The sequence below is a fragment of the Ahaetulla prasina genome, chromosome 15 (assembly GCF_028640845.1).
Source record: "Ahaetulla prasina isolate Xishuangbanna chromosome 15, ASM2864084v1, whole genome shotgun sequence".
NCBI classification, from domain to species: Eukaryota; Metazoa; Chordata; class Lepidosauria; order Squamata; family Colubridae; genus Ahaetulla; species Ahaetulla prasina.
The window spans coordinates 12,592,881-12,616,144 of record NC_080553.1 but is presented as its reverse complement, the minus strand read 5'-3'; positions in this window follow the sequence as shown (position 1 = coordinate 12,616,144).

Genomic DNA, 23,264 nt, shown 5'->3' with positions numbered 1-23,264 from the left:
TACCCGACTCTAGGGGGTGGTGCTCATCTCCATTTCAAAGCCGAAGAGCCAGGGCTGTCCAAAGACGTCTCCGTGGTCATGTAGCTGGCATGACTCAACGGCAAAGGCGCATGGAGCGCTGTTCCCTTCCCACCAAAGGTGGTCCCTATTTTTTCTACTTGCCTTTTTTGACGTGCTTTCGAACTGCTAGGTTGGCAGAAGCTGGGACAAGTCACGGGAGCTCACCCCGTTACACGGCAGCACTAGGGATTCGAATGGCTGAACCTTTTGATCTTAACAAGCTCAGTGTCTTACCCTTTTACCAGCATATATTTTTGGGCAAATAGTTCTTGCTTAGGAATGAAAGTGAATCTACGTGTCCCAGGATAATCTTGCAAGATCCAATTTGGTCGGTCTCTGGGACCAGAGGTTTTGTCTTCTGACCTTTTGGACTTGTGCTGGAGCCCATCCTCAGGGAACTTGATCGCTGTGGTGTAAAAAAGATGTGGAGACTCTAGAAAGAGTGCAGAGAAGAGCAACAAAGATGATTAGGGGCCTGGAGGCTAAAACATATGAAGAACAGTTGCAGGAACTGGGTATGTCTAGTTTAATGAAAAGAAGGACCAGGGGAGACAGGATAGCAGTCTTCCAATATCTCAGGGGCTGGCCCAAAGAAGAGGGAGTCAAGCTACTCTCCAAAGCACCTGAGGGCAGGAGAAGCAGCAATGGGTGGAAACTCATCAAGGAGAGAAGCAATTTAGAACTAAGGAGAAATTTCCTGACAGTGAGAACAATTAATCAGTGGAACAACTTGCCTCCAGAAGTTGCAAATGCTCCAACACTGGAGGTTTTTATGAAAATGTTGGATAAGCACTTGTCTGAAGTGGTGTAAGGTTTCCTGCCTAAGCAAGGGGTTGGACTAGAAGACCTCCAAGGTCCCTTCCAACTCTGTTATTCTATTCTATTCTATTCTATTCTATTCTATTCTATTCTTCCTAGGAAGTGTGAGACATCATGGGCCGAAAGCTAAGCAACAAAGATGTTGTCAGGGGCTGGTGAAAGAAGAGAGCATCAACAAGTGTGTCCCCCGATTGTTTTCACTTTTCTTTGCAAGTCAGGACTCTTATATAATTGAGCTGGTGTCCAGCTGCATCCAGCAAATTTTGCCTTGTGTGGCTTAAAAAAACATTCTCTGTTTTCTTCTCATCCTTCAGCTGGGTTCTCTTTGCAAGCCGTTGACCTTGTCCAAGTCCCAAGTTTGTGGTTGCTGGATTTCAAAGATGATCATCGTTCTTGAAAGCATTTTATTTTTTTGATTTGCAAAGGAAACTTCATCTCCGAAAAGGACAATAGGGGACATCCAGTCCTTTCCTCCCCCTCAATCTATTTCCTTTCCTTTCTCTCGCTCATTCTCCAATTCCCTCTAATAAAGCTGAAGCCAAATGATTTCCATCTGTGCCGAGCTCAAGAAACACAAAGGAGGATGGACTTCGGTCAACCTGAGACACAAACAACACCATATGAGCTGAAATGCACGTATCGCTTTCTTTGGTGGGCTTTCATTGGAAGACATGGCAAACAGAAGATTCCCTTGCTTGCTTTTCTCCGGCTAAATTCCTTGTGTGTCTAATCACATTTGGCCAAATAAAGTATTCTATTCTATTCTATTCTATTCTATTCTATTCTATTCTATTCTATTCTATTCTATTCTATTCTAATATTCATTATACTCTACTCTACTCTACCCTACCCTACCCTACCCTACCCTATCTCATTCCATCCCATCCCATACTTTCTCTTCTGTTCTGTTCTGTTCTGTTCTGCTTTGCTCTGCTCTATTCTATTCTATTCTATTCTAATATTCATTATACTCTACTCTATTCTACCCTACCCTATCTCATCCCATCCCATCCCATCCCATATTTTCTTTTCTATTCTATTCTGTTCTGTTCTGTTCTAATCTATTGTACTCTACTCTACTCTACTCTATTGTTTGTTTGTTTTGTGGTTTGCTGTTGCATCTGGTTGTGGTCCCTGATTTGACAGTTTCCTCCTTTGTACAGGTAGCATCACTACCTGTGGCTGTATTGATGCATGCCAATGGGAAAATCATTCTTCAGGCTCTTGTTGTCATCCATGAAAGCTTATGCGACTGAACATGTCTTAATCCTTTAAGTGTCATAAGCTTATTTGTTGATTTCTGCATCAGTCCCAACTGGCTTAGCCAACTCCTTCTCTTACCTCTGGATGTGTTTAATGTTTAACAGATTTATAGCCTGCCTTTCAGGGTTCAAAAAGGGAAGAAAAAAAAAACCAATCCTAAGAACCAAACCCTCTTGCAAAGGAAATTACAATGGAATTAAACATGCAAAAACCAAATGCAATATCTGAGCACTTTATGCCTTGAAAGGTTGGATATAACTGGAAAGAATGATAATGACAAACGATTCCAGGCCAGGCCTCTGTAAAAGAGTTGCTGAAAACGATAAAAATGAGTTAAAGCTAGTCCTGCAAACTGCAATTAATCCAATGCAGATTGCGATGAGTAAATCTTGAAAAGCAAAACAGGGTTTCCTCCAGCTCCACATTTGGATTAAAGGGGTTTTTTTTATAAAAAAATTTTTTTTTATTTTTTTTATTTTTGTACAAACGTATCGCTGAGACGACTGCTATCATGTCGTCCCTTCCCTTCATTAGGCTAAACATACCTACTTCTTCTTCCCATCCCTACTCCTGCTCCCCAATTTCGCAAGGGTGATAAAGATATTATTCATACATATTTGGTGAAAGGTCATTTAGATCAGAGGTCCCCAACTTTTTGGACCTCAGGGACCACCAATTTTAAATTCCGCGGACCACTAATATGAATCCAGTGCGCCGCTTGCTGAAGCGCCTGGACTCCCAGTGACCCCAAAAAAATACAAAGCATGAAGAATGGAACAATGAAATTGTATTTTGGCCCACCTGGAAAGACCTCTCCTTTAAAAAAGAATGAGTAGAGGGTGGGTGGGTGGGTGGAAATGTTAATATTTCCATTAGGATAGTTGCTATAATGAACAGAATAATTATATGGCATTATTATAAAGGCAACCTTCCTGGCTCCAGACACCAACCTTGCCTGGAGTGGCTTTGGAGGATGCAACCATTATATTCGCAGAAGGAGGCAGAGGAGCTGTTTTGATTTTGAAAAAAAAAAAAACCCTTTGGAAACAGAAATTATTCATTTGCATATAAATGGACACACACACACACACACACACACACACACACACACACACACACACACGTAACTCTGGTTTCCTGCCCAGGTAAGGAAAGTATAAAAATACATAATAACCTTCAGAGCCAGGCTACAATTTACAAACTCTCAGAAACGCAAAAGCATCAATGAGGCGGAATGCCATTTCCCTGCCCCCCCCCAACTCCCCCCCCCCGGTTATTACAAAGCTTATAAGACTAGAACAAATAATGCAAATTGATCCTTATAAGGCGTGTGCGTAAAACAAAGGACATTGCCAAACGTATCAGGCCAAGTCATCCCATCGAACGAGGATGTACCATGTTTCCCTGAAAATAAGATTGGGTCTTGTATTAATTTTGGCTCCAAAAGACACATTGGAGCTTATTTTCTGGTTAGGTCTTATTTTAGGGGGGAAATACGGTACTAAATGCATCCATCTGGCTTAATTGGGGCTTATTTTTGGGGTAGGGCTTATATTATGAGCATCCTGAAAAATCATGCTAGGGCTTCTTTTCCAGGTGGGTCCATGGTGGGTTTCAAAAATTTTTTACTACCGGTTCTGTGGGTGTGGCTTGGTGGGCGTGGCATGGGAAGGATATTGTAAAATCTCCATTCCCTCCCCAATCCAGGGGAAGGATACTGTAAAATCTCCATTCCCTCCCCAATCAGAATTTTTACTACCGGTTCTCGAAGTCCTCAAAATTTCCACTACCGGTTCTCCAGAACTGGTCAGAACCTGCTGAAACCCACCTCTGAATTGGGTTTTATTTTCGGAGAAACAGGGTATGTATTACGGTCAACACTTAACTAGCAACATTTCTCCAGAAAATGTTTCCATCTTTTTTGGGGGGGAAACGCTTATGGACCAAATTTGAGATTCGGATCCCTAATAGTGAATTCAATCTTTGAAATCTTTATACTGGGGGCTATTAAGGGAGCTTAATAGGAATCTCACAACGTCTAAAGAACATGGAGGTCTTTCCTCCATAGAATTGAACAATGTTGTGATTTTTGGATCACTGGGTTTAGCATAATCCCATGTTTACTTAAGCAAACCCCACTTCCCATTTCTTAGACGCACCGTACTCTCCCTCTCTCCCTCTCATTCTCTCTCTCCCTCCCTTTCTCATTCTTTCTCTCTCTCTCTCTCCCTCTCATTCTTTCTCTCTCCCTCTTTTATTCTCTCTCCCTCCCTCTCTCATTCTTTCTCTCTCCCTCTCATTCTCTTTCTCTCCCTCCCTCTTTCATTCTCTTTCTCTCTCTTCCTCCCTCTTTCACATTCTCCCTCTCTCCCTCTCTCCCTCTCCCTCTTTCATTTTCTTTCTCTCCCTCTCTCCCTCTCTTTCTCTCCCTCTCTCTCCCTCTTTCATTCTCTTCCTCTCTCTCTTCCTCCCTCTCTTTCTCTCTCTCACTCTCTCATTTTCTTTCTCTCCCTCTCTCTCTTCCTCTCTCTCCCCCCCTCTTTCTCTTTCTCCCTCTCCCTGCCTCCTTTCCCCCCCCTTATCTCTCTGCATATCTATTGTATTAGCTTCTGGCCATTGAGCACCATCTACCAAATTGTTCAGGGTGAAAGGTCAATGCATTAAAGACAGCAGATTAATACACTGCAGTAAATCTTAGGCCGGCGTTTTTAAGGAACAAGTCGTATTTCACACATAATTGTTCTCTCGATTGATTGGGCCATCCAGCAAGCGGGTGCACCTTTAGTTGATTTTCTTTCGTTTTTACAAGCTTTCCCAAGTTCCCCTTGTTTAGTGGCAGTGGTTGTGTGCCCCACGCAGGTGCCTCTTTGATCTCAGAAATTCAGTCCACGGGGTTTGGCTTTATAGGAAAGCAAGGTCCAGATTAAGGGAATCAGCTACAGTATATCACAAGTAATAAAATGGTGACTGGGACCACCAGAGTGGGTGCCTGGTGGGAGGCAGGAGTTGGTGGGGAGGAGAATGAGAGGACAAAGCATTGGTTACAGCAAGTTTCAACATTGTTCATTCTTCCTTATAGGTTGGGGAAGGAAGGAAGGGAGGGAGGGAGGGAGGAAAGGGAGGGAGGAGGAGGAGGGAAGGAGGAGGGAGGGAGGAAGGAGGAAGAGGAAAGGAAGGAAGGAAAGGAAAGGAAAGGAAGAAGAGGGAAGAGAAGGAAGAAAAGGAGGGAGGGAGGGAAGGAGGAAGAAGGAAGGAGGAAGAGGAAAGGAAGGAAAGGAAGGAGGAAGAGAAGGAAGGAAGGAAAGGAAAGGAAAAGAAGGGGAGGGAGGGAAGGAGAGGACAGGGGAGGGGAGGGGAAGGAAGAAAGGAAGGAAGGAAGGAAGGAAGGAAGGAAGGAAGGAAGGAAGGAAGGAAGGAAGGAAGGAAGGAAGGAAGGAAGGAAGGAGATGGAGAAGATCAAATGTTGAAGAAAATCAAAGAAAGGATTTTATACCATACAAGGTGTATACCAAAAGAGGAGAAGCCAAAGAACATGAGACAGACTTGGAAGAAGATGCAGAGACAACACTGAAGACACACTATGGCAGCATCAAATAACAATGGTTGAGGCCAACAGAAGTGCAAGGAGCAGAACATTGTATCCAATGGAGGAGGAGGAGGAGGAGGAGGAGGAGGAGGAGGAGGAGAAAGAGGGGAAGGGAAGAAGGAGAAGAAGGAGAAGGAGAACAAGAAGAGGAGGAGGAGGACGAGGACGAGGTGGAGGAGAAGGACGAGGACAAGGAAGAGGAGGGGAAGATGAGAAGGAGAAAGAGGAAAAGTAGAAGAAGAAGAACAAGAAGAGGAAGAGGAGGATTGGGCGAAGGAGAAGGAGAAGGAGAAGGAGGAGGAGGAGGAGGAAGGAGGAAGAGGAAAGGAAGGAAGGAAAGGAAAGGAAAGGAAGAAGAGGAAGAGAAGGGAAGGAAAGGAAGGGAGGGAGAGAGGAAGGGAGGGAAGGAGGAAGAAGGAAAGGAAGGAAGGAAAGGAAGGAGGAAGAGAAGGAAGGAAGGAAAGGAAAGGAAAAGAAGGAGGGAGGAAGGAGAGGACAGGGGAGGGAGGGAAGGAAGAAGGAAGGAAGGAAGGAAGGAAGGAAGGAAGGAAGGAAGGAAGGAAGGAAGGAAGGAAGGAAGGAAGGAAGGAGATGGAGAAGATCAAATGTTGAAGAAAATCAAAGAAAGGATTTTATACCATACAAGGTGTATACCAAAAGAGGAGAAGCCAAAGAACATGAGACAGACTTGGAAGAAGATGCAGAGACAACACTGAAGACACACTATGGCAGCATCAAATAACAATGGTTGAGGCCAACAGAAGTGCAAGGAGCAGAACATTGTATCCAATGGAGGAGGAGGAGGAGGAGGAGGAGGAGGAGGAGGAGGAGAAAGAGGGGAAGGGAAGAAGGAGAAGAAGGAGAAGGAGAACAAGAAGAGGAGGAGGAGGACGAGGACGAGGTGGAGGAGAAGGACGAGGACAAGGAAGAGGAGGGGAAGATGAGAAGGAGAAAGAGGAAAAGTAGAAGAAGAAGAACAAGAAGAGGAAGAGGAGGATTGGGCGAAGGAGAAGGAGAAGGAGAAGGAGGAGCCTTCGGATGGTAGCATCCTTTGGAAGAAGGAGACTCTCTCGCTGTCATGTGCAGGACCTAAACTAGCCTTCTGGAAGATTGACAGGCGGCTTTGGACTAGGTTTGACTTTTTGTTTGGTTTCCAGCGTGAAAAGACATCAGTCTGCTGCCGGCTCTCCCTGCCGAGATCTGTTTATCTGAAGCGTTTTGACCTTGAGCATTGGGGGGGCGGGTCCCAGGGTTAATGCTTTAAAATACCATAATTATTGTTATTATAATGGCCACTTACTCAGGGGGCTTTATAGGCAGGAAAGAGAAGGGGAGAAGAGGAGGAAAGTCATTCCGCTAAAGGCTTCGGAAAAGCCTGATGCCTCTGAATGGAAAAATTCAGAAAAATTCAGAAAAATTGCCGGCTTTCATTGACTTTTTCCCTCTTGGAAAAAAACGGACGAAAGAATTTTCGGTGCAGTTAGCGGAGATGATCACTGAAGCCAAGGGGCCAAAATGATCGGATGAAGAGGGCCCCGGAGACAGGGTGATTTGACACGAAAGTCGGGAGAACACTTGCTTTTCAATTTTCTCACGCTTGCTTGTTTTTCCTTCCGGGCCAGCGGCTTTTCTGCTCGGATCTCAGAGAGCTTGAGAACTTCTTTCAGGTTCCTTTCGTTTGTTTCACATATTGTCACCACCGGTTCGCCGCACGCGTGCCTGCTCACTTCTCTCACCCGTCTGCGCCTTCTGCAAATCCGCCCGGCCCAGGGATGGGTTCGCCCCAGTTCAGACCGGTTCTATAGAACCGGTTAGTAAAAGAAGGAAGGAGGCTCCGCCCACTGACCCGAACGTCATCAAAAGTGATCTGTGCATCCGCAGAAGCTTCTGTGCGTATGGGCATTTTTTTTTTAATTTGCATTTATATCCCGCCCTTCTCCGAAGACTCAGGGAGGCTTACACTGAGTCAAGCAATAGTCTTCATCCATTTGTATATTATATACAAAGTCAACTTATTGCCCCCAACAATTTGGGTCCTCATTTTATCTACCTTATAAAGGATGGAAGGCTGAGTCAACCTTGGGCCTGGTGGACTTGAACCTGCAGTAATTGCAAGCAGCTGTGTTAATAACAGACTGTCTTAGCAGTCTGAGCCACCAGAGGGCATGATGTGAACTTGTAGTAAAGGTAAGTGGGACCTACCCCTGGCCCGGCCTTCCGCATGCTCAAAACCACCAAGCTCAGAGAGCACCAGGGACCTTTCATTTCAACTCTGGCCACAAACATTCTCTTTTATTGGTAACGTCTGATCATGGCATCTTCTTGCGCCTTAGATACAAATACTCCGAAAACACACAAAGGACTTTTTCTTCTTCTTCGGGGGAGTGGGGGGAATCCGCAGACGTCTTCCTACAAACTTCCTACAGCAGGGGTCAGCAACCTGTGGCTCTGGAGCCGCATGTGGCTCTGGAGCCGCATGTGGCTCTTTCGCCCCTCTGCTGCGGCTCCCTGTCACTCAAAATATGCGCCAATGTGCAACACCCGTCGGCACGCAATTTATTGAGCTTTTCAACCCCCGGGTAGGCCAACCATGGATAAATCCAAGAAAAGAAAAGTTTCAGAAGAAAACAGAACATTTAATTCAACGACGACATATGCTAGTTTTGTGGCCGCTCAAGAAATAGTCGGGCACGGGGAAGGGTTTTGTGGCTCCCGGTGTTTTCTTTTCTGTGGGAAATGGGTCCAAATGGCTCTTTGAGTGTTTGAGGTTGCAGACCTCCTGTCCTATAGCTGCTGATTTATGAACAGAACTACCTGGCCAGGAATTCCCCTCCCTCTTGTTCAGAACATCATAAACGCATTCGCTTCTGTACATCTTACCTGGCCATATTTCATTATCCCCCTTGTGACATCTCTTCTCAGCGCAGTGACACCGTTGATCTGACGAGCACGAACCATTTTAAATTTTAAAACGTTAATATTTCCCGGATTTTTATGGCCTATTTCAGGACATCTGAGATTTACGGCTGGGGTTATGTTTTTATGAGGAGCTAATAGCAGGGAGCCCCCCTCTCCATTTTCCTGGGGTTGAATGAAATGCTTATTAATTTCCTGAATGGATACGGTACCGAGTCGGATAATGTTCTCGGCCCCAGAAAGACAAAAACATTTCCTTTAAGAAGTGAATAATGCTTAAGGTTACGGATATCGGATGACTCTGATCCCATCTACAACTGGCTACGATTTCAACAAATGCATTCATAAATAAAGTTCTGATCAATTATAGCCACAGGTTCGGGAGGTAATTTGGGGGGGGGGGGGCTTTGGGGGAAATCCCTCTTTTGAATCTAAGATTTAATGAGGAGCATCTCTGGCTAAAAGGATACCCATTCAGATTCAGAATAGAATACACAGAATAACAGGGTAATGGAGTTGGATCAGTGGTGAAATCCAATTTTTTTTTAACTACCGGTTCTGTGGGCGTGGCTTAGTGGGCGTGGTGTGGCTTGGTGGGCATGGCAGAGGAAGATTACTGCAAAATCCCCATTCCCACCCCACTCCAGGGAAAGGATACCGCAAAATGTCCATTCCCACCCCACTCCTGGGGGAAGGATATTGCAAAATCCCCATTCCCTCCCCACTCCAGGGGAAGGGTACTGCAAAATCCCCATTCCCTCCCCACTCCAGGGGAAGGGTACTGCAAAATCCCCATTCCCACCCTATTCCAGGGGAAGGATACTGCAAAATCCATATTCCCTCCCCACTTCAGGGGAAGAATACTGCAAAATCCCCATTCCCTCCCCACTCCAGGGGGAGGATACTGCAAAATCCCCATTCCCTCCACACTCCAGGGGAAGGATACTGCAAAATCTCCATTCCCTCCCCACTCCAGGAGAAGGATACTGCAAAATCTCCATTCCCTCCCCACTCCAGGGGAAGGATACTGCAAAATCCCCATTCCCTCCCCACTCCAGGGAAGGATACTGCAAAATCTCCATTCCCACCCCACTCTGGGACCAGCCAGAGGTGGTACTTGCCGGTTCTCTGAACTATTCAAAATTTCTGCTACCGGTTCTCCAGAACCTGTCAGAACCTGCTGGATTTCACCCCTGAGTTGGATGGGATCTTGGAGGTCTTCTAGACCAACCCCCTGCTCAAACAGGAGACCCTATCGCATTTCAGATAAATGTTCATTCAGTCTCTTCTTGAAAACCTCCAGTGATGGAACATCCACAACTTCTAAAAGCAATTCATTCCACTGGTGAATTGTTCCCACTGTCAGGAAATTTTCCCTTAATTCTACCTCTCAGATTCTAAATTGGATTTCTGTTTAATTAGCTTCCATCCTTTATTTCTTGTCCTGCCCTCAGGTGCTTTGGAGAATGGGTTGGCCCCAGGGGTGGGATTTCAAAAATTTTAGATCGGTAAAATGAGGACCCAGATTGTTGGGGGCAAGAGGCTGACTCTGTAAACCGCTTAGAGAGTTTAAAGCAGTGTGCAGTGACATATAAGTCGAAGTGCTATTGCTATTGCTCTTCCTTTTCTCCTTCCTTTCTTCCTTCCTTTTTTCCTTCCTTGGTGCACAGTAGTTAAAAGCCCAAATTGTAGGTTAATTCTGTCAACTGCCAGCAGTTCGATTCTCACCAGTTCAAAGTTGACTCAGCCTTCCGTCCTTCCGAATTTGGTAAAATGAGGACCCAGATTGTTGGGGGCAAGAGGCTGACTCTGTAAACTGCTTAGACAGGGCTGTAAACAGAGGTGAAATCCAAAAGTGGTTTACTACCAGTTCGCGGGCTGTGCATGCGCACTGCGCACCAAATTTATGCTGTGTGCACATGCTCAATGCGTACCAAATGTGCACTCTGTGTGCACACGCACATTCACAATACATGTCAAAAGAGGCTTGGGAAGATAAGTAGAAGCGAGGGAGGGGGGATTTCCTGCTTCCTAGCAAAGCTAAACCCCACTGCACAGCTGATTGTTGGAAATAACAATTCAGAGGAACCGGTAGCTTTTTTAAACTATCGGTTCAACCGAACTGGTAGCTAACTACCGGTTTGCCTGAACTGGTAGCTTTTTAAACTGATGATTCAACCGAACCGGTAGCCTTTTTTCTTCTTCTTCCGGTTTGCTCAAACCGGTAATTTTTATCACTACTGGTTTGTCCGAACCGGAGCGAACCGGTAGCATTTCACGCCTGGCTATATAAGCGGTATATAAGTCTAAGTGCTACGGCTTGCCTTGCTGTCACAAAGTGTCAGAAGAGCCCTGTTGTTGTGACTCGTCCTCCCTCCTCTCCTCAGCCGGGCCCCTCCCATCTACACCCAGGCCTGTTATCAGACTCCGAGTCTGATAATGAAGATGAACGGCCTGTCATGCCTCCAGCCCCTGGCCTTGGCCCCATGCCCGGACAAGATGTCAGGAGTGAACAGACAAGCCTGATAAACTTCACTCCTACAGCGTGTGAGCAGGAAGCCAGCCACGTGCTGGAATTATCGACAGCAGATCCAGCTGAAGAGAATTCACAGTGGGAGGATCCTCACTTCCAGAGATATGAGAGGCGACGCCAGCAGAAGGAAGGGAGGGGCAGGCCTGGATAAATGCTAAGTCATGGAGCCACACCCCACAGTCTATATAAAGGACCTTCTTTTGGCATTCTAACCTTGAGTCAAGCAAAGTCTTATCTAGTTTGCTGACATTGGACTCTATCGCTGAAGTCACAACTTGGACTCCTGCCTGCCCTGATAAACCTCGAAGGAATTTGACAAGCTGCAGAGGCTTCGTTGCCACGTTTGATACGGGCTTCCTAGACCCGGTCGCTGGAGGGGGAGGGGACACGACACCCATTAAGAAAAAGAAATATATTCCTTCTTCTTTCTCTTCCAAGAAAACAACCCAATCAGCCCTCCGGCTCCAGTCGTCGAAATCGCGGCTGTGTACGAGACGATGTTTTGCTAAAAGCCCCCATTTCAGATTTCGGCTAGGGCTTCAGGACGCGTCTCAACCTGTTGGTAAAGAGCCTGGTTGAGAAGCCTCGAATGTATGTTTGGGGAGGGGGGAAAGGGCAGGTTTTCCTGACAAGCTGACCTGGATGTCATTCTTTCTGTTTGTCAAAGCTTCTCTTTTATCGGAGCAGGTCGTAGACTGAAAATGATTTATTGGCCCAACCGTTCTGTTCCCTGTCAAGAGATTGCAATCAGAGAGTCGTATTTTGCTGCTAATAAGAGTCTTCTTCTCCTCCATCATCCGTGCCCCGGCATTCTCCCTTGCCTTGCCTTCTTCAAATGTTGTTTTATGAGCCTGATGTTTACAGTCTTCCTGACACAGAAGTTGTGGCTGCAGGGAGCATTCTGTCACCTCCGATGCTTTTTGATGCTTAGCTCACAACTTGGAGTGGTGCCCATCAACGATCTTGGCTTTCCCGTCTTGTGTTTTGGTAGTGTTTCTTTATTTATTCATTCACCCCTTTGGGAAAATAGCTAAAAAAACGGCCTGAAGAGGATAGTTTGGGGAGTGAATGAATCCGATGACGCCGTTCTTTCGCTGGAAAAAAAGAAAAGAAAAGAAAAACACAGTATCAACAACGCTCACACATCAAGAGTAAAAGAATAATGCAGTTCTTTTTCTCACCCTGATCCATGTTCCTCTTCGGGATAAACAAGGGAGAGAAATAGGTGTAATGGTAACAGAGTTGGAGGGGACCTTGGAGGTCATCTAGGCCAACCCCCTGCTGACGCAGGAGACCTGTACTAGGGATTTGAACTGCCGAACTGCCGACTTTGCTGGTTGACAAGCTCAGTATCTTTGCCACTGAGCAGAGGGTTGGGACTTATTGCCACTTGTTCCGGAGAGTAAAGCTATTTGTATTAAAAATTTTCAGTACAAAAAAAGGGAAGGGGCAGGGCGAGGAGGGGAAAGGAGGAGAGGAGAGGGGAGGGGAAAGGAGGGGAGACTATCTAATATCTTAGAATAACTTCACAGTTATTCTAAGTATTCAAAGTGACAGTATTGTCACTTTGAATGCACACTAATCAGCATAAATTAAAATGAAATTTTGTTTTTACCAAGTGACAAGCCCAGAGTGATTCGGTTGACGTAGCACAGGTGTCAGCAATCTGTGACTCCAGAGCCACATGCAGCTCTTTGGGCCCTCTGCTGTGGCTCCCTGTCGGGTGATCCCACCACTGGCTAGCCCCACCCCTCGCCCTCCCCTCCCAGTCACTCCTCGCGTGGCCTGAGAAGGTAAGGGCGATGGCAGGGGATGGAGAAGCGGCCAGGGCAGAGACAGAGAGATACAGAGAGAAGGGGAGACAGAGAGACATAGAGAGATACAGAGAGAGAGAGGGAGGGAGAGGGAGGGAGGGAGGGAGGGAGGGGAAGAGAGATATATGTCAAAAGAATTTTGTGGTTCCCACTGTTTTTTAACAACCGGTTCTCTACCCTAATGACCAGCTGGATAGGCGTGGCTAGGGGGAGTCATGTGACTGATGGAAGTGAGTGACATCGAGTTGGCCACGCCCACCCAGGTTTTGTGGCTCCCGGTGTTTTCTTTTCTGCGGGAAATGGGTCCAAATGGCTCTTTGAGTGTTTAAGGTTGCCGACCCCTGGCCTAGCGTGAAGAGGATCCAAACATTTCTGCTTACCTTGATAGCAGAAGGGATATGAGGGTCTAAAAATATTCCCATTATTATTTATCTCTTTTCTTCACTGCCGATACATTATTTTTTTTTGTGCCTCTCGGAGAATACAGATCTACTTAAGTTGGACAGATCTTTTACAAGCTGAAAGGCTGATCCTGAAAAATTAATGGAGACCGTGTGTTAAGCAATATTTTGGCAACAATCACCCTTGAAAAAATACACTTCAGCTTTCTTTTAAAAATCCTCAAGCTGTGTCTTCATCTTCACCTCCTCCACATCTCAGGTAAGACATGTAAATGCACATTTTCTGGTGATACAGTTATGAGTGAAGTGTGTGTGTTTGTGTTCATAACAGAATAACAAAGTTGGAAGGGACCTTGGAGGTCTTCTAGTCCGACCCCCCTGCTCAGGCAGGAAACCCCATACCATTTCAGACAAATGGTTGTACAATCTCTTCTTTAAAACTTCCAGTGTTGGAGCACCCACAACTTCTGGAGGCAATTTGTTCCACTGATTAATTGTTCTAACTGTCAGGAAATTTCTCCTTAGTTCTAAGTTGCTTCTCTTCTTGATGAGTTTCCACCCATTGCTTCTTGTCCTGCCCTCAGGTGCTTTGGAGAAGAGCTTGACTCCCTCTTCTTTGGGGCAGCCCCTGAGATATTGGAACACTGCTATCATGTCTCCCCTAGTCCTTCTTTTCATCAAACTAGACATGCCCAGTTCCAGCAACCGTTCTTCCTATGTTTTAGCCTCCAGTCCCCTAATCATCTTTGTTGCTCTTCTCTGCACTCTTTCTAGAGTCTCAACATCTTTTTTGCATCGTGGCAACCAAAATTGGATGCAGTATTCCAGACAGAGAGAGACAGAGATAGAGACAGAAAGACAGAGAGGAGACAGAAAGACAAAGAGAGACAGAGAGAGACAGATAGACATAGAGAGAGAGAGACAGAGACAGAGACAGAGAGAGAGAGAGAAAGACAGAGAAAGAGAGACAGAGAAAGACAGAGAGAGGGTGGGATAGAGAGAGACAGAGAGACAGAGAGAGACAGAGAGGGAGGGAGGGACAGAAAGAGAGAGAGACAGAAAGAGACAGAGAGTCAGAGAGAGACAGAGAAGGAGGGAGGGACAGAAAGAGAGAGAGACAGAAAGAGACAGAGAGGGAGGGAGGGAGGGAGGGACAGAAAGAGAGACAGAGAGAGACAGAGAGGGAGGGAGGGAGGGACAGAAAGAGAGACAGAGAGACAGAGAGAGACAGAGAGGGAGGGAGGGACAGAAAGAGAGAGAGACAGAAAGAGACAGAGAGTCAGAGAGAGAAAAAGAGGGAGGGAGGGACAGAAAAAGAGAGAGAGAGAGAGACAGAGAGGAGGGAGGGAGGGACAGAGAGAGAGAGAGACAGAGAGAGACAGAGAGTCAGAGAGAGACAGAGAGGGAGGGAGGGACAGAAAGAAAGAGAGACAGAAAGAGACAGAGAGGGAGGGAGGGAGGGAGGGAGGGACAGAAAGAGAGAGAGACAGAGAGAGACAGAGAGAGACAGAGAGGGAGGGATAGAAAGAGAGAGAGACAGAAAGAGACAGAGAGGGAGGGAGGGACAGAAAGAGAGAGAGACAGAAAGAGACAGAGAGACATAGACTGAGAGAGAGACACACAGAGAGAGAGAGACAGACAGAGAGACAGACAGACAGAGACAGAGAGAGACACAGAGAGACAGAGACAGAAAGGGTCAGATAGACTGAGAGAGAGAGATACAGAGAGAGAGAGAGAGAGAGAGAGAGAGAGAGAGAGAGAGAGAGAGAGAGAGAATATGAATGTGTGACATCTGGGATATTATGGGTGATTATCTTTCCAGCTTCATCAAATGACAACCTGTGATTTCTCTCCTGTCAAGACACATTCGAAGCCAGTCTGCCCTCTTCACCACCTATAAATACATACATATATTTTCTTGAGTGGGTGAGGCTGGCCTATTAATCATCTTTCTCATAAAAGTTCATTTCCTTTGATAGCTGTTTGAAGGAAAACCTTGTGCCTCACGGGGCAGAAGGAGGTGAAGAAGGCAAAGTTGAAAGACAGGCGTTGAAAAAGCCCAGAATTTCCATACAAAGAGTTTTGGGGCAACTCTTTGATTCAGCTTCGCTTTGCCTGGGGCGTCCCTGACTTTTGGATGGTGATTTTTCGAAGGTCTCCCCTAGTTGTCTTCGTTTATTTATTGGATGTGTTTCGTCGTGTTTATACAACACCCATCTCATAAAACATGAAGCTGGGTGCAGTTGCTCATGACAACTCTGTAAAGCAGAGCTCTCTGGGCTAATAGGCCTGGATTGCAGCTCTGGAATAGAATAAAATAGAATTTAGAATAGAACAGAACAGAACAGAACAGAATTGGAATTGGAATTGGAATTGGAATTGGAATAGAATAGAATAGAATAGAATAGAATAGAATAGAATAGAATAGAATAGAATAGAATAGAATAGAATAGAAGGATGGAATGGAATGGAATGGAATGGAATGGAATGGAATGGAATAGAATGGAACGGAACGGAACGGAATGGAACAGAACAGAACAGAACAGAAAAGAATAGAATAGAATTATAATGGAAGGGAAGGGAAGGGAAGGGAAGGGAAATAGAATAGAATAGAATAGAATAGAATAGAATAGAATAGAATAGAATAGAATAGAATAGAAGGATGGAATGGAATGGAATGGAATGGAATGGAATGGAACGGAACGGAACGGAACGGAACGGAACAGAACAGAACAGAACAGAACAGAACAGAATTATAATGGAAGGGAAGGGAAGGGAAGGGAAGGGAAATAGAATAGAATAGAATAGAATAGAATAGAATAGAATAGAATTAGAATTAGAATTAGAATTAAAATTAGAATTAAAATTAGAATTAAAATTAGAATTAAAATTAGAATAGAATAAAATAGAATAGAATTAGAATTAGAATTAGAATAGAATAAAATTAGAATAGAATAAAATAGAATAGAATTAGAATTAGAATTAGAATAGAATAAAATTAGAAAGAATAGAATAGAATAGAATAAGAATTAGAATTAGAATTAGAATTAGAATTAGAATAGAATAGAAAATAGAATAGAATAGAATAGCACTAGCACTAGCACTAAGACTTATTTCCAGCCCTCTCTAAGCGGTTTACAGAGTCAGCCCATTGTCCCCAACAATCTGGGTCCTCATTTTACTGACTTCAGAAGGACAGAAGGCTGAGTCAACCTTGAGCCTGGTGAGAGTTGATCTGCCAATTTGCTGGCAGCTGCTGATCAGCAGAAGTAGCCTGCAGTACTGCAGTCTAACCACTGCGCCACTGCGGCTTCTATTCAATAGAATAGAATGAATTGAATTGAATTGAATTGAATTTCTTTTATTGGCCAAGTGTGATTGGACACACAAGGAATTTGTCTTTGGTGCATATGCTCTCAGTGTACATAAAAGAAAAAGTAAAATATATTTGTCAACAATCATATGATACAACACTTAGTGATAGTCATAGGATACAAATAAGCAATCAAATCATACTAGGAAGCAATAAAAACAATATAAGTTGTAAAGATACATGGATATAGTCATAAGTGGGAAGAGATAGGTACTAATAAGAATGAGAAGAAGAATAGTAATTCAATCTTTAATTTGACAAGAGTTATGGAAATTATTTGTTTAGCAGAGTGATGGCGTTGGGGAAAAAACTGCCCTTGTGTCTAGTTGTTCTGGTGTGCAGTGCTCTATAGCGTCGTTTTGAGGGTAGGAGTTGAAACCGTTTATGTCCAGGATGCGAGGGGTCTGTAAATATTTTCACAGCCCTCTTTTTGACTCATGCAGTATACAGGTCCTCCATGGAAGGCGGATTGGTAGCAATTATTTTTTCTGCAGTTCTAACTATCCATTGAAGTCTGGGTCTGTCTTGTTGGCTTACCCAATTTCAATCTGATTAATTAATAAACCAACAAGTCTAGAAGTTTCAACAGTCCTCATGAAAATGTTTTTTTTTTTCCTCTCCCCTGCCGTGAATAGATCATCGTCTCGAGTGGACCTTCAAATAAAATAAAAACAAAACGCAGTATTCAAAAGTTCTTTTTTTTTGTGAAAAAGGTGAGAAGGAATTCAAGAAAGGTAGGTGGGAGAGAGAAAAAAATCCATGATCTCTCTTCTTGTTCTTTATTGTCCTGAACTTATGAGAGATCTGAGATGACCGGTACTCAGACGACAACCATCGTTTGTAACCGTTGAGTAACGTCACTTTGGGAGTTTCCATGGAAACCCCATCCACAAAACAACAAAGGTGGCTAATTAGTCAAGATGAAGTTGTTACGACCCCGGATGGATAGTAACTGTGAGATCATCGATGTCCTTTCAAAGACTCTTCTTCAGTGGAGTAGAAAGAAGACACTATTTTCATCTTGTTCCTTGGCAGATTATTTTCTAAGAATACATTGTGTCTCGATGGCTCTTAGTTGTGTTCTTGCAGCCTTTTCATTACCCAAACTCATCCGTGCATGTTTTCCATTTTAGGTACATTGTGTTGCTTTATTCTGTACCTAGGATTTCTGGCAAGTAACAGCCAAGAAGTGACTTAGGCTTCCCAAGAGCATGAAACAGACTCCTTATCCTGACAAAAACCCCTTTCTATTAAGTTACTGTGAATTTCTCTCATTCACACTGAGCAAAGTCTTTCCAGGGAGAATTTACAGTCACAGATCTTATCTGGCAATTTTAAGTTGCTTCTCTCCTTGGTTAGTTTCCACCCATTGCTTCTTGTCCTGCCCTCAGGTGCTTTGGAGAAGAGCTTGACTCCCTCTTCTTTGGGCAGCCCCTGAGATATTGGAAGACTGCTATCATGTTACCCATTAGTCCTTCTTTTCATCAAACTAGACATACCCAGTTCCTGCCACTGTTCTTCATATGTTTTAGCCTCCAGTCCCCTCATCATCTTTGTTGCTCTTCTCTGCACTCTTTCGAGAGTCTCCACGTCTTTTTTACATCGTGGCGACCAAAACTGGATGCGGTATTCCAAGTGTGGTCTTACCAAGGAATTACCAAGGCATCCCAACTCTAGGGGGCTGTGCTCACCTCCGTTTCAAAGCCAAAGAGCCAGCGCTGTCCGAAGATGTCTCTGTGGTCACATGGCTGGCATGAGTCAATGCCAAAGGCGCACGGAACACTGTTATCTTCCCACCAAAGGTGGTCCCTATTTTTCTACTTGCATTTTTTTTTACGTGCTTTCGAACAGCTAGGTTGGCAGAAGCTGGGACAAGTCACGGGAGCTCATCCCATTATGCGGCACTCAGGATTCAAACCGCCGAACTGCCGACCTTTCGATCGACAAGCTCAGCGTCTTAGCCACTTGAGTCACCGAGAACACCCCTTTAGAGTTGGATACCCCTGGTCTAGTACAACAAAGAGAAGGTCTAAGGCTGAGAGCTATCTTATCTGTTCTTCCCATCCGTGAGGCTAAATTCAAGGGCACCACGTCTTCCACAGGTTGCAGTGAACTCAGGAGTTGGTCTTTAATTGCTAAGCGGTACATTTGTTGTTGCTGCTGCTGCTGCTGTTTTTTGCATTAGTGTTGGCTATTTTTTTTTTTTTTTTGCAGGACTTGTATTGCAATTTCAAATCCAAGGCAAAAGGCCCCCTTAAGTGCTCAACAAGGCACTCTTTAATGTACAATTTGTATATATATCCAAATCAATACATTAGTGATGAATATTAACAAACTGGGAGAAAGCACTAACTTATGGGAATCGCCCACTGTTTGGTTCCTGCTCTGTTCAGGTAGCAAAGCCATTAACGGCAAATGGTTCTGTTACATATCCTCACTTCTGAGCCAACAGCTACTTTCTACCCTTTTACAAGTTCCTCTTACTTTCTGAAGTCCTACAGAGGCAGCAGGCAAACTTTCGGATGCTCTGCTAGGTTTTTCATGGGAGGAGGTCTCTAGATTTTGGGGCTTAGAAAACTGCGCGGATTCCAAGCGCCACCTCAAAGGGCAGAGGGTGATCTTCCACGAAAGATGTTGAGACTCTGGAAAGAGGGCAGAGAAGAGCAACAAAGATGATGAAGGGCAGTGGGAAATTCAATTTTTTTTTTTACTACCGGTTCTGTGGGCGTAGCTTGGTGGGCTTGGTGTGGCTTAGTGGGCATGGCAGGGGAAGGATATTGCAAAATCTCCATTCCCTCCCCACTCCAGGGGAAGCTTACTCAAAATTCCCATTTCCTCCCCACTCCTGGAGGAAGGATATTGCAAAATCTCCATTCCCTCCCCACTTCAGGGGAAGCTCACTGCAAAATCCCCATTCCCTCCCCACTCCTGGAGGAAGGATATTGCAAAATCTCCATTCCCTCCCCACTTCAGGGGAAGCTTACTGCAAAATCTCCATTCCCTCCCCACTCCTGAAGGAAGGATATTGCAAAATCTCCATTCCCTCCCCACTCCTGGGGAAGCTTACTGCAAAATCTCCATTCCCTCCCCACTCCTGGAGGAAGTATATTGCAAAATCTCCATTCCCTCCCCACTCCAGGGGAAGCTTATTGTAAAATCTCCATTCCCTCCCCACTCCAGGGGAAGCTTACTGCAAAATCTCCATTCCCTCCCCACTCCTGGGGAAGCTTACTGCAAAATCCCCATTTCCTCCCCACTCCTGGAGGAAGGATATTGCAAAATCTCCATTCCCTCCCCACTTCAGGGGAAAGGTTACTGCAAAATCCCCATTCCCTTCCCACTCCTGGAGGAAGTATATTGCAAAATCTCCATTCCCTCCCCACTCCAGGGGAAGCTTACTGCAAAATCCCCATTCCCCCCCCCACTCCTGGGGGAAGGATATTGCAAAATCTCCATTCCCTCCCCACTCCAGGGGAAACTTACTGCAAAATCCCCATTCCCTTCCCACTCCTGGAGGAAGTATATTGCAAAATCTCCATTCCCTCCCCACTCCAGGGGAAGCTTACTGCAAAATCCCCATTCCCTCCCCACTCCTGGGAAAAGGTTACTGCAAAATCCCCATTTCCTCCCCACTCTTGGGGGAAGGATATTGCAAAATCTCCATTCCCTCCCTACTCCAGGGGAAGCTTACTGCAAAATCCCCATTCCCTTCCCACTCCTGGGGGGAGGACATTACAAAATCTCCATTCCCACCCCACTCTGGGGCCAGCCAGAGGTGGTTTTTGCCGGCTCTCCAAACTGCTCAAAATTTCCGCTACCGGTTCTCCAGAACCTGTCAGATCCTGCTGAATAGCACCCCTGATTAAAGGACTAGAGGATAAAATGTATGATAAACAGTTGGAGGAACTGGAAATGACTGGTCTAACAAAGAGAAACACGACAGCAGTGTTTCAGTATCTAAGGGGTAGGACTTGAAGACCTCCAAGGCCCCTTACAACCCTTGTTATTCTGGAGACTAAATATTGCAGGTCCTAAACTGTAAGAAGACGGAGGAAATTGCTTTGAAGGACAGAAGAGGAGGGGGGGGGGTCAATCTATTCTCCAAAGCACCCAAGCGCAGGACAAGCAGAAATGGATGGAAGATTATCAAAGAGAAATCCGAACTAGAATTAAAGGAAAAAAATTCTGAGAATGAGAATTGTTAATCAGTGGGACCGCTTACTTCCAGAAGTTGTGAGTGCTCCATCGGTGGAAGTTTTTAAGAGGAGATTGGGCAGCCGTTTATCTAACATGATATGTCACCTGCCATAGGCAGGTGGGTCGGACTAGAAGACCTCCAAGGTCCCTTCCGAGTCTGTTGTTCTGGAGACTAAATTTTAAAAGGCTCTGATGATCCCAGCTGAGCCGCGCGATCATCAGAGGCTCTTTTTTTTTTTTACCTTTAAAAGCATTTTTTCAGCCAATGAAAAATGCTTTTAAAAGTTAAAAAAAAACCTCTGATGATCGTGTGGCTCAGCTGGGCATGGGGTGGGGGCAGGGATTTTTGCTACCGGTTCTCCGAACCACCCGCCGCCATCGCTACCGGATCAGGCGATCCGGTCTGAACCAGGAGCATTTCACCCCTGGGTCCAAGGATTGTTAGAGCATTGTTTTGTTTTGTTTTAATTGGAAAAGTTTTACAATAAAAAATTTTTTAAACAATTATCTCCCCCTCCCTTTGCCCCTTCCCCCTCCCTCCCCAGAGACTTCCCAGAGCAAAATACAGGGTATAACATCTAACAAGCATACGCTAGAATACTACAAAAACCATAACCCATGATCTCTTCTCTCCCTTTGCTCCCTTAACTCCCCTTTCCCTTTTAAACAAATACACAAATACAATACATTCCCTACAATCACTCATAAGCTATTTGATACTGTTTAGTCTGATACTTATTTTGAATATAATCAATCTATTTTCTCCATTCTACTATATATCGTTCTTGTGAATAATCTTTCAGATACGCAGAAATTTTTGCCATTTCTGCCAAATTTGAAACTTTGAGTGTCCATTCTTCAATTGTAGGCAATTCTTCTTTCTTCCAATGTTGCGCCACCAAAAGTCTCGCTGCTGATATTAAGTTCAATATTAATTTAGTCTCTATTACTGTACAATCCGTAATTATACCTAATAAAAACAATTGTGGAGTAAACTTTATCTTCTTTTTCAAGACATTCTGCATAATCCACCATATTTTAATCCAAAAGGGTTTGATTTTTTTAAAAGTCCACCATATACGATAATAGGTAGCATCATCAACGAAGAGCAACAAAGATGATTAGGGGACTGGAGGCTAAAACATATGAAGAATGGTTGCAGGAACTCGGTATGCCTAGTTTAATGCAAAGAAGGACTAGGGGAGACAGGATAGCAGTCTTCCAATATCTCAGGGGCTGCCCCAAAGAAGAGGGAATCAAACTATTCTCCAAAGCACCTGAGGGTAGAACAAGAAGCAATGGGTGGAAACTAATTAAGGAGAGAATCAACTTAGAACTAAGGAGAAATTTCCTGACAGTTAGAACAATCAATAAGTGGAACAACTTGCCTCCAGAAGTTGTGAATGCTCCAACACTGGAAATTTTTAAGAAAATGTTGGATAACCATCTGACTGAGATGGTGTAGGGTTTCCTGCCTGGGCAGGGGGTTGGACTAGAAGACCTCCAAAGTCCCTTCCAACTCTGATATTATTATTATTATTATTATTATTATTATTATTATTATTATTATTATTATTATTATTATTATTATTACTACTACTATCACAATTGTTAGAGCATTGTTGAAGATATGCCAAACTCATGGCCTCTGCAATAGCTTTAACCCAATTTTCCTGCTCGGTCTCAATACGTGCACATCATCATCGTCGTCGTCGTCATCAGAATTGGAAGGGTCCTTGGAGATCTTCTAGTCCAACCCGCTCAAGCAGGAAACCCTATCCTAGGCAAAGCAAAATTGAAAACAGTCTTTGCTTGCCATGCCTTCAGGAAAGTGAGGGAAACTTTGCAAGTGAAGGTCCAGTGATGGTCAAGGATGAACCTCTCTGGAGAAATGGAGGCCAGGAACTCAAATCCATTGTCAAATAGGACCTTTGTACCATTAAAGGGGGACGCGGTGGCCCAGTGGCTAAGACGCTGAGCTTGTCTATCGAAAGGTCGGCAGTTCAGCGGTTCGAACCCCGAGTGCCGCGTTACGGGGTGAGCTCCCTGTGACTTGTCCCAGCTTCTGCCAACCTAGCAGTTCGAAAGCAGGTAAAAAAAATGCAAGTAGAAAAATAGGGACCACTTTTGGTGGGAAGGTAATAGCGTTCTGTACGCCTTTGGCGTTGAGTCATGCCGGCCACTTGACCACGGAGGCGTCTTCGGACAGCACTGGCTCTTGGGCTTTGAAACAGAGATGAGCACTGCCCCCTAGAGTCAGGAACGACTAGCACGTATGTGCAAGGGGAGCTTTTACCTTTAC